This window comes from Neomonachus schauinslandi, chromosome 4 (assembly GCF_002201575.2).
Source record: "Neomonachus schauinslandi chromosome 4, ASM220157v2, whole genome shotgun sequence".
NCBI lineage: Eukaryota > Metazoa > Chordata > Mammalia > Carnivora > Phocidae > Neomonachus > Neomonachus schauinslandi.
In genome coordinates this window covers 151,804,962-151,816,954 of record NC_058406.1, presented here as the reverse complement: position 1 = coordinate 151,816,954, position 11,993 = coordinate 151,804,962, and positions in this window count along the sequence as shown.

Here is an 11,993-nt window from a genome sequence, read left to right as displayed (position 1 = left end):
ACTAAGCCCATCCGTGTGGTCAAGGAAATGAGATACACTGATTAGCCGCTTCGGCTGGTGAAGGGGAAAAGGACTCTGGGAAGGCGGACCATACACACGCTCGCCGCATGCCAAATCGGAGCCTGCGCTGGGCAGGGTTGTCTTGGGCAGCAGCTTGCGAAGGCCTGGAGGGAAGGAATGTGGGGAAGCCTAGGAAGCCTTGCCACCAGCAAGCTGCTGTCACCAACTGCCTTCTGGAGCTGTGCAGCTGCCCTCTCTCGCCCCTCTTCCCGGCCTCTGCCATTCCCCAGTTCGCCTTGATTGAGGCAACACTTGAGACAGTTTAAGAATGTTCTGGACAGTGGTACCTGAGTGGCGCAGTCCGTTAAGCTTCCGACTCTTGATTTCAGCTCAGGTCCTGATCTCAGGGTCATGGGATGGAGCCCGGCCTTGGGCTCCGTTCTGGGTACGAGGTCAGCTTGAGATTCTCTCTCTCCCTCTGCCCCTCTCCCCACTCTTGCGCCTGTGCTCTCTCATGCTCAATCTCTCTCTCAAATCTCAAAGAAAAAAAAAAAAGAAGAGTATCTGGACTGAATGTTTGTGTCCTCCTCCCCCCCACCCCAAATTCATATGTTAAAATCCTGACCTTCATGTAGCTGTATTTGGAGATGGGTCTCTAAGGAAGTAATGAATGTTAAATGAGATCATAGGATGGGCCCTAATCTGATAGGATTAATGTCCTTTTAAGAAGAGACACCAGAGAGCTTCCTCTCACCCACAATCACTCCTGCTCCCAGCACAGGGCGAGAAGGCAACTGTCTATAAAGTTAGGAAGGGAGCTCTCACCAGAACTGAATTTTCTGACACCTTGATCTTGGACTTCTAGACTTTACAACTGTGGGGGGTGGGGGGGTGGGGAATTTCTGCTATTTAAGCCACCCTGACTGTGGTATTTTGTTATGGCAGCCCAAGCAGACTAACACAAGGACTCTGGCTGAATCTTGGAAGGGCAACTATATTTTCCCATAACGTTACTAACAGAAAAGGTTTTTCAGGACGTCAAATGACCCAGAAAGACATGATCTACCAGATGGCTTTTCTGTGTATCTGTTTGCAAGGACAAATGGTTTAGGATGCTGTTAATCCTTAACCTGAGTTTACATTTTAAGAGACTGCTTCAGATTTGTTAAGTATTTTTTAATGATACAGTTTAAAGGATTTGTTTCTTTTGAAAATCAAATATAGGAGACGAGGAATTACTACAATAAAGGTTCTGTGTGCAGAACTAAATGAGGAAATTAACCACCAATAAGTGTATTAACCAGTATTTTTCTTTAAATAAAAAAAGTTTAAGGACTAAAAGCCTAAGAAATAAAATAGAAATCTATTTCTCTTTCATATGACAGAAGTCTGAAGGGGGTAGTCCAGAACTGATATCTTCATAAAGGCATCAGGGATCTAGCCCTCTCACTGACCTTCTATTCTTGGCATAGTGTACCTCATGATCCAAGAGGGCTGCTTAAGTGCCAGCCATCATATCTGCATTACAGCCAACAGGTAGGAGGAAGGGACAAAGAGCATTTAAGGACATCTTAAATTTATATATGACACCTTCACTTACATCTCATTGGCCAGAACTTAATCACATGTCCACATCTATCAATAAAGGAGCAGGGAAATGCAGTCTTTATTCCAGGTGGCCTTTTCCCCAGGTGAAAATTGGCAGTTCTATTAGTGAGAAAGAGAGAATGGCCATTAGGGGCAAATAGAAATCTTGGAGACACAGACAACTGGAAAACTTTTCTTATTATAATGAGCATGAAACATTAGAATGCTCTTACAAGAGATATTTTAAAATCAGACTTTGAACAAAGATACCAAACATGAACAATTTGTAATATTCCAGATTTTCTTCCTATCGTTGTAAATTTATCATTTTATATAGTTATGGTCAATGTCTACTTGTTACTTGAGTGGTTGTAATTGAATGTTATTTCATATTAACATTGCCAATATGGTCGTAATTCACAGTTGTAGTTTTAATATCCTATCATGTTAATTTAACATAGTTTTAAGTAGTGGGTGTGGGATAGATGAAATGAAAGTGGTAAAATGTTGATAATTATTGAATTTGCTTGATGGTAAAGGACATCCATTATTCTGTTATCTCAACTTCTGTGCATGCTTGAAAATGTCCATCATAAAAGAGTTTCCATATGTATTGTAGTTTCCCTAGAGAAGACAAGTGTTGAAAGAAGAGAACAGACTGCTGGGTTTCTTTTTGCAGTTAAAATACTTAGAGGAAAGAGGAAAGATAGTGGAGAACCCTCTTGCATTTTCTTCCATCTCCCCTCAAAGCTTAAACAAACTTCATTCAAAAGGTTGGTCTCAATCTATTTTTATTTTTATTTTTCAAGATTTATTTATTTATTTATTTGAGAGAGAGAGAGTAGGGGGAGGAGCAGAGGCAGAGGGACAAGCAGACTCTACGCTGAGCATCCAATGAGGGGCTCGATCCCACGTCTCTGAGATCATGACCTGAGCCGAAAGAGTTGGATGCTTAACCGACCGAGCTACCCAGGCGCCCCAGGTTGGTCTCGATCTAAAAAAGCTAATCATAAAACTCTTTTGTTCAAGGCCAGTGATACTGTATTATACTTTAGGAGGATTCATTTCAACAGGGGATACGATCTTTCATAAAGTTTTCCTTGTCAGAAAAAAAAATGTGTAGAGAGGTGTTGTGTATGATTCAACCCCCATCACCACCATTTATCAAGAACCCGTTCTGAGTTCTTCTGGGGATACAGAGATAAGTGAGACCATCATGGCCCTCAAGCAGCTCATAGTCTGTTGGGAGAAGCAGACACATGAATAGATGGTTATAAAATAATGTGGTTGGTGTACTGACAGAGCTATACACAGTATATCACGACTATGCAAAGCATATTCATAAAAAATAGTTCATTTTGAAAATGTTGCCTTCATTGAAAGAAACTCAATACAGAGTGGTATTATACAGTTGAATATGTGCCCACTATGACCCCACCAACCCAAACTACAAAGATGCTTTTAAAACAAATGGAATTTGCAAATGTTAATATATTCCACATACTTTAAATGGTAGTACGACTTTACCACAAATTCCTCAGTGCAATCAGAAGAAATGTGATATTTAATGAGGAAAGGCCTTTAATGAAGTCACTGCAAGGTAAGTTATTATGTAACCTGATGCTCAAATTCACAGAAAATTTTTTCGAATAAATATGATAGATTTAAATTGTTAAATAAGTCTTTTTGGATAAAGCAATTAGTGCAATGACTGGGACAGGGAACATTTGTGAATGAATGAATGGATGGATGGATGGATGGATGGATGGATGGATGGATGAATGAAAGCTTGTAAGAACACTTGGACTCTAATCTTGGCTTTGTCACAAAGTAACCAAGTGTTCTGGGTAGTCAACTAACCTCTCTGGGAATTTATTAGGGGGTAAAATGTACTGAGGGTTTCAAACTTTATTTAGCCACATCACCCTTTGTTCCAGTGAAGTGTTGAGGGGTGGCTTTAGGTGGAGGTTCATGCACATGCGTGCGTGCAGGAGTGTGTGTGTGTGTGTGTGTGTGTGTGTGTGTTGTATGTCAGAGGTATATTCTTGGTTTCTTCTCATGTTCCCCTGCGCTGGTGATCTCAGAGTCACCTCCTGCCACGAGTAGAGTTTCTGAGAGCCTCTAGTCGGGGGAATCCCTGAAGTCATGTCCCACTCTAACACTGGATGATCCTAGTGCTGTAAACCATTTAGCCATAGAATACTAGTTGAGGGAATGTCAAAGGAAACCTAAGACCATCTGTGGAGAAAGAAGGTGGAAAAGTAGGGCATTTTGAACTGATCAAACCTGGTAGCATGTCTGAGAAGCCAGGAACAGAAGACCGGACAGCTCTTTATCCTGATTCGCTTTTAGAGTAGGTTCTTCAATGACGAGAATATAAATCAGGCTGGGCCCAGAATTAAGGCCTTCCAGAAAGATCCAGGGGGCAATATTACCAGCATAGCGAGCTGGGTTTTCTCAGCCCTCTCTGTTTAATTCTTTCAGCCAACACATCACGGCGGAGAACTGTGGGCTTCAGAAAGTGGTGCCTATTAATACGGACACAGCCTGCCCTACTGATAACAGATGTGGTTATAATGGGAGCTGAGTGAAAAGAAACACACTTCCCCAGCTCCAGACCTCAAGCACATTTTCATCATCTGTAACAGCCTGAAATGCTGGCTCAGAGCAGATGCTTTTCTTTGCTCATTTGTGGACATTGCTTCAAGCCCTACTCAGGAAAGGAGAATCTGAGGTCTCTGCGGGCCAGTATCCAGGAGATGGCTGGACTGCAGAGCCTGCCTCTCCCTTACTTATAGGAACTGCTTTGGGGCTGGTGCTACGAAGGCTTTTTTGTTTATACAAAGCTTCCCTGAGATAACACTAAGTACACATTTCTCAGAGAAAGGTTCCAGAAAACTGAGCATTGCTGAGCTGAGCCTTAACAGCTCAGCCACGAACTTCATCCTGTGTTAGTGCAAAACCACATTCTATCTGGAAATAGCCTTGAGGAATTCACGCACCCCCGATTGGACCGAACCCCAAAACTTTACTCTCCCAGAGCCAAGCCACCCACAAGTGATCACTTTGTCAACCCTGACAGCTTTTCTGGAAAAGAGATTGAGAAATGACCACATGAGGACTGCATACTAAGTCAGCAGCAGAGGCCTGATCTGAGCTTCTGGCTCTCAATCTTGCACTTAATAAACTAGTCCAGCCCTTTCTTTGTACAAATTTACTTCTTTAGAGTGTGGGGAGAAACCAGTTGTCAACGGTGTGCATTTTATAGCTAAGTTCCAAACCCCAAGACATTTCATTTTTCTCAGTACAGCCCTCTGTGCTGAAAGACCGTGTCTCTCTGAAGAGCTCTGTAGGCTTCATTTGAGCATCTGTCGGGAAGGAATCTGATTTTCCAGTGGATCAGTATTAGCTAAAACGTTTGTCATTATATATTCCCTGGAGCCCTCTATACGTGGTTGGGTCAGCTCTTGTCCTTTCTGGCAGTAGCCAGAAATCATTGTCAGGGAGCTGGTGTTACGCCATCGCTGTGAAGTCACCCAGGAAGGACTGATCCCACCTTCCTCTTAGGGTTTGTAGGAGAGTGACTTGAGATTGTGAGTAAAGCCTTGGGCCCAGTGTGTGGCTCACAATGAGCACACTAGCGGTTCTGTGGCAGGACTACCAGACTCCCCTTCCTGCAGCTCTGTCCCACCAGCTTCCTTCTCATGGATCCCAAACTGACACCACCTGGGAGAACTTGGAAGTGAAGAGGAATGTTCTGGTGACTCAGGATGGCCACCCCAAGCACGTTAGCTGAAAGATGAAGCAGACGGATCATAGAACTCTAACCTGTTTCCCCAGCTGTGCTCAGCCAGGGTGGGAGACAGAGGTGGAGGCAGATGGGAATATGGTTTTGAACATGTCTGGCCTATTGTGGATTCAGGAATAGACACTCAGCCTGGGCCTGGCATTTGCCTCTGTTGTAAATTTGGCAAGAGGAGGTAATACTGTGGTTGAGTGGCACAGCAGATATTGCCATGGGCATTAGTAATGTCAATTTAACCCTTTTGTTAACCGATCATTACACCGGGACTCCAAACCCACTATCACCTCACTTGTTCAGATGGAAGAGTATCAGGAGGAGAATTGATATTTTTTTGTGCTTCCTCTGGACACTATATGAGACACCTTCACACAGTTTCTTGTGGAACTGACACAGCCAGCCTGTGAGGTTTGTAGGTATAATACTATCACCCCAACCATACAGAGGAGGACACTGAGCTTGCTGATATGAAGAGACTTGCCCAACGCACACAGGTAGCAATGTCTGAAATGGGGCTGAACCCTTACCTAACTAACACCAAAGACTATTTTTCCTAACACTCACACCATAGTTTGAATGATCTAGAGCAGTGCCAAGAACCAGGGAGTCCTTTAAAAGGCAGCTAGGGGCGCCTGGGTGGCTCAGTTGGTTAAGCAGCTGCCTTCAGCTCAGGTCATGATCCTGGAGTCCCAGGATCGAGTCCCGCATCGGGCTCCCTGCTCGGCGGGGAGTCTGCTTCTCCCTCTGACCCTCCCCCCTCTCATGCTCTCTCTATCTCATTCTCTCTCTCAAATAAATAAATAAAATCTTTAAAAAAAAAAAAAATAAATAAAAGGCAGCTAAAGTACATGGCATTGACTTTATGTACAAAAGAGAGTATATTTTATTCGTAGGCAATCTCACAGGGACTTGCTCAGAGAATTTTTTTTTTCCTGCATAGAGCAGGAGAAATACTGAGTTTCTTCCAAGATGTAAGTAAATCTTATTGACTCCCAGTGATGCTCCCTGATAAGAAGGGTTCAGTTCAGACATGCCTGTAGGACCACTCAGATCCTGTTTTGTCATGGTCTTCCCCATGCCCCACCCCACCATGTCATTGAGAGCTAGGATCTTATACAGAGAGAGGATAGTTTTTGAGCTCTAAGGATACAGGAGAAAAGGTTCTTCTTGATTCCCACCTGGGAAGAAGTTCTTTGAAACATCCGTGAACATGATTTAAAAGTAAAAATATATTCTTTTCCAGTCCTAAAAGAATTTATGGCAATTCATTTTGGTATGAGATCAACGACACATAACAGATTTTAAAATTTAAATCTGTGCTTACTTTAACTTCTTTCTTTACTTTCGCAGAGCTTTGTGTTGCTCTTGTTTACTTCTTAGTTATTAACTAACAGTAAGACATGATCAATAAGAGTCATGATCCCAGGGTCCTAGGATCAAGTCCCACATTGGGCTCCCTGCTCGGGAGCCTGCTTCTCCCTCTGCCTCTGCCTCTCTCTCTCTGTCTTTCATAAATAAATAAATAAAATCTTAAAAAAAGATTAAGAGTTCTGCTAGATCCTACAAGGGAAATACTTTTTAAAGCATTTTGAAACAATGGAGTCATTCCCCATAACATCCGTTAGTCCATTTCAGAGCAGATGGGTTTGAGGAATTGGAAAATCCAGTCCCAAAAAAAAAAAAAAAAAAAAGGAAGAAAGAAAAAAGAAAATCCAATCTCACAATAATGGTAAAGAGAAAGCACACCACAATACAGCTTCAAGAGCCAACAGGGAGTTAGGACAAATGGTCACCACAGCGCGGACTAGAAAACCAAGACTTTGGGGGAGGTAAAAGACTTTAAAAAGCAGCAATTGAGAGTCAATATTTTTAAAATGTCCTCATAGGAGGGTGTTTTCCAAAGCCAAAGGCTCATAGGTTAAGTGTAAGTTTTAATAACTTAGGCAGCTAGCAAAGGAACTTTATGAGACTCAAAATTGGCATTAATCAGAATTTTCCATTAAATCCACTTTCTTTTCTATGCAACACTCAACATGCTTAGACATTAACTAGTTGTTAGGAGGACTGTGTGTTTGTTATTATTTTATACCGTTAAATTTGGGGCTGTGGGATTATTTTCACAATAAAATTCTAAAAGTGTATAGCTGCCTGAAAAAGATCCAGCCTTGCCGAAATTTGGCCTGCCATGTTCCAGCTCCCTCCCCAGAGTGGATCTTTATTGGGATAATTTGCTATAATGACATTTTATGAGAGAGCAAGTTTTCATGAGACATAATTTTGGAAATAGGCAGGGATAGCCAGATGTTGTGCTTTATCTTTTGAGTTCCTAAATCGTGTTTTAATTCTACTTGATTATAATAGTTATTAAGTAACCCTGAAATAAGTGCCAGAGTTTTCTTCAGTGTTTCATAAATCATAGACAAATGCCAAATCCCCTAAACAAAAGTTATGATAGAAGGGCAGGCACAGGAAAAACAAAACAAAACAAAACAAAACAAAAAACCCCAAGGGAACCAAAAGACGATGTGAGCAGAGCAGATTTTTCTGAAACCCTTTTTTATAAGCAGATGTGGGGGTCAGGAAGGGCTCCCATTTTTTACTATAATGTATTCTTTGTCTATAAAGATGTCTCTAGCAGTGATGAGTCTGAATGGATCCATCCACACATTCCAATCCTATATTTTTTGTGACAAAGGGATATGTTTTGCAAGGTGGGCTGCCTGAAACCACGATGGAGGAGGGAAAGGCGCAGAATTTGAAGTCCCAGGACAGGAAAACAAGAGCCACACATCTTTTTGACCTTGGCCATTTGACTTAACAAGATGCACAGTGGCCAGAATAACTCTAGTCCTTGATGCCCCTGTGACATATTATTCAGTTTATAGATAATGTGAGAGAAAGTCCATGAGGTCTGAACAAGCATCTGCTTTTCTGTGTCCTGAAAAGGCCTGAAAATTTGCATTTTGTAGTCATGGGCAGGGTGGTTAGAAAGAAAACATGCATTAAAAGTGCAAAGGGGGGGCACCTGGGGGACTCAGTTGGTTAAACGTCCAACTCTTGATTTCGGCTCAGGTCATGATCTTGGGGTCCTGGGGATTGAGCTCCGCATCAGGCTCCATGCTGGGTGTGAAGGCTGCTTAAGATTCTCTCTCTCTCTCCCTCTCTCCCTGCCCCTGCCCTTGCCCCCCCGCTCCAAACACCTTGGACAAGCTTCTTTAACTTCTTTGTGCCTTAGTTTCTGCATCTGTAAAATGGGGATCTTAACACTGCCTGCCTCACAGAGTTCTTGTAAAGATTAAATTAAGTGAGATATGTAAAGTGCTGTCTATAGGTGGCATTATGCATGAGTTATTATTTACTGAATACCTAGTAGGTGCCAGACACTGTGTTAGATGCTTTTGTATAAAGTTTTATTGAATCTTTGTAACAAACTTAGAAGGCAAGTCATATTATTTCCATTTTGCAGATGCAGACATCAAGGCTCGGAGAAGTCAAGGAAATCATTCTAATGTACACAGGTAAGTGGCCCAAATAAAAGGCATCAGATCCAGGTATTTCTGCTCCAGCATTATATCAAACACCATTGGTGCCCCCAGCTCACTTTAGCTGCTATTTGATAAACACCTACTTGATAGCCTGGACTATTACATTTTTAATCAATTTTATTGATTAGAGAATTATGTGTCTCTCCATCATCATTTGCCTAACTCGTTAAAACTAATAGACAGCATTAGATAAATGTGTTTGACACCTGAAATTGAGTCACTCTGGGAGAAAGCCCCATGTATTACAGATTTGGGTGCAATAGGAGGGAAAAAGAACAGTTGCTCCTTCCTTCCTTCCCTCCCTCACCAGACAGGAAGGGCCAGCAAACATACAGCTGCCTCTCAACAAAGTGACAAAGCCCAGGGCAGCCTTTTTTCCTGAGCTGGGGAGCATCTGCTAACTCGATTACCAGGCAGTCACTCTCATATTGGCTATCCTTTGGGGGCCCAAAAACACTCAGAAATTTGGGAACAGGGCTTTCCTCACCAAGAGCACTCAAGCAGGAAGCAGCCCTTCCTGACAGGCTGCCCTGCTCAGCTTCCTGGTATAGAAGGAGGAGAAGGAAGAAAAGGCAACAGAAAAACACTGACTGGAAACAAAACAAAACAAAACAACAAGTGACAGCATTAAAATAGCACAAGCATTTAAAATTTGAGTTTATAGGGACTGTTGTAGTCCTGGTTGACATTTACCCTTTTGATGTGCCAAATATTGGCAAAGTCCTTTGGAAGCTTCTCTCGGTTCCTTCTGGTTGTCAAGGCGCGGGGGTGTGGGGCAACAGATTTGGAGGTGTGGGGGAAAAGAGCATGGGTACTGCTGGAGCCCAGAAAGGTAATATCTAGAAAACCCAACAGACAGGACACCATGATGCCACCATCAGAGAGAGGCTTGCAAAGGCTTGGTGTCTGTAGGGCTTGGACTGGGCATGGCCAGAGAAACAACATAGTTCATTGGTGCATCCAGAGATGAGCTTGTGACCTTACTTCATAGGCCTCTGTGACCTAACCAAAGATACTAACTAAAGCATTACTTTAACACATCCAAACTGGTTTTAAGATGAAATTAATGGATAGGCTATCCATTACAGGGACTAACTTACACTGTTGGAGAAATGCTCCTAGAAAATTTCTTTTTACATGTGCCCTCTTTGAAGCAAATACAGTGTATACACACATTTGGATGCACAGAATTAATTAGCTAATTTTTCATGTTACAAAGATTTCTCCCTTTCACAAAAATTATCTTCTTGTCATCTCTTAAATGGCAAGCTCTTTAAAAAATATGTGCATCTTTCTAGGTACACAACTACCAATGCTCCTTGCTTTGCCCCAGTGATTCCCAAATGAGAATTCTACATGGCTACATGAGAATCATCTGGGTGTTAATAAAAAACAGACTCCTGAGCCCTTTCCCTAACCTATCTCTGGACATGGGGCTGGGGAATCTGTATTTTTAACAAGTGCTCCAGGTGATTCAGATGTGCAGGTAGAGTTGGAAAACACCTCTCACATAATAAATTTCTAGAATGTTGCACAATCTGAGTTTGGGGCTAAAAAGAAAAAGGCAAACAAATAAGCTGTAGAATCCCTCTTCATTTTACTTTAATTTAAAAAAATTTTACCAAATCATGAAATATTTGAAACATATGGAAGAGTATAAAACATAATAAGAGACATTTATGTATCCACCAACTCCATTTTTAATTCATTTCATTGACTTGCTTCCCTAACAATGGTGTATTGGTAAGTCAACTAACTCTCTGTTCTTGGTTTATTTCCATCATAGCACTTAAGTGGCTTGAGATTATTTTATAAATTTGTTTGCTCAATGTGATTATTTTTAGACATCAGATTTATTTCCCATCAGATTAATGATCCAAGAGAGCAGGAAACATATCCATCTTATTCATTCACCATTGTATTCTCAGCATCTAGCACAGTTCCTGGCACACAGTAGGTGCTATCTATTGATTAACTATCTGTTGAATGAATGAATAAGAATTTGTCCTTCCCAAATCACTCTTATGCTAAAATGCCCATTTATAAAATAATGATAATAATATACAGTAGAGTTTGTTTTAATGTTCTTACTTGGGAAAATTCAAGAGACCCCAAAGTTGCAAACTATTTCTAGTTTGTTGAGTGCTTTGATCATAAAGGGTGTTGAATTTTGCCAAATGTCTTTTCTGCATTAACTGAGATGATCATATGGGGTTTTTTCTTCATTCTGTTGATGGAGCATATTACATTGATTGATTTCTACAAGTTGAACCATCCTTGAGTTCCAATAAACTAGGGATCAAGGAAAATATCTCAACATAATAAAAGTCAAATATAAAAACCCACAATGAACATCATACTTATTGGTGAAAGACTGAGAGCTTTTCCTGTAAAATCAGGAACAAAACAAGCATGTCTCCTTTTACCACTTCTATTCAACACAGTACTGAAAATTCTAGCCAGAGCAATTAGGCAAGAAAATATCATAAAAGGCATCCAAACTGAAAAAGAAGTAAAAGTATCTCTATTCACAGATGATATTATGTGTAAAACACTAAATATGCCACAAAAAAACTATTAGAAATAATGAATTTAATTAAAATGAATTTAGCAAAGTAGCAGGATACAAAGTCAACACACAAAAATCAGTTGCATTTCTATATATGAACAATGAGTAATCTGAAAAGGATTATAAAAATAATTTCATTTACCGTAGCATCAAAAAGAATAAAATCTTAGGAATTAATTTAACCAAGAAGGTGAAAGACTTGTACAGTGAAAACTACAAAGCAATGCTAAAAGAAACGTAAAAAGACATAAATAAATATTTGGAGACACATCCATGATCATGGATTGGAAGACTTAATATTGTTAAAATGTCAATATGACCCACAGTAATCTATAGATTCAATATAATTTCTATCAAAATACCAATGATGTTTCTGCAGAAATAGAAAAACGCATCCTAAAGTTCATATAGACTCTCAAAAGACCCTGAATGGGGCACTTGGGTGGCTCAGTCGGTTAAGCATCCAACTCTTGATTTCAGCTCAGGTCAT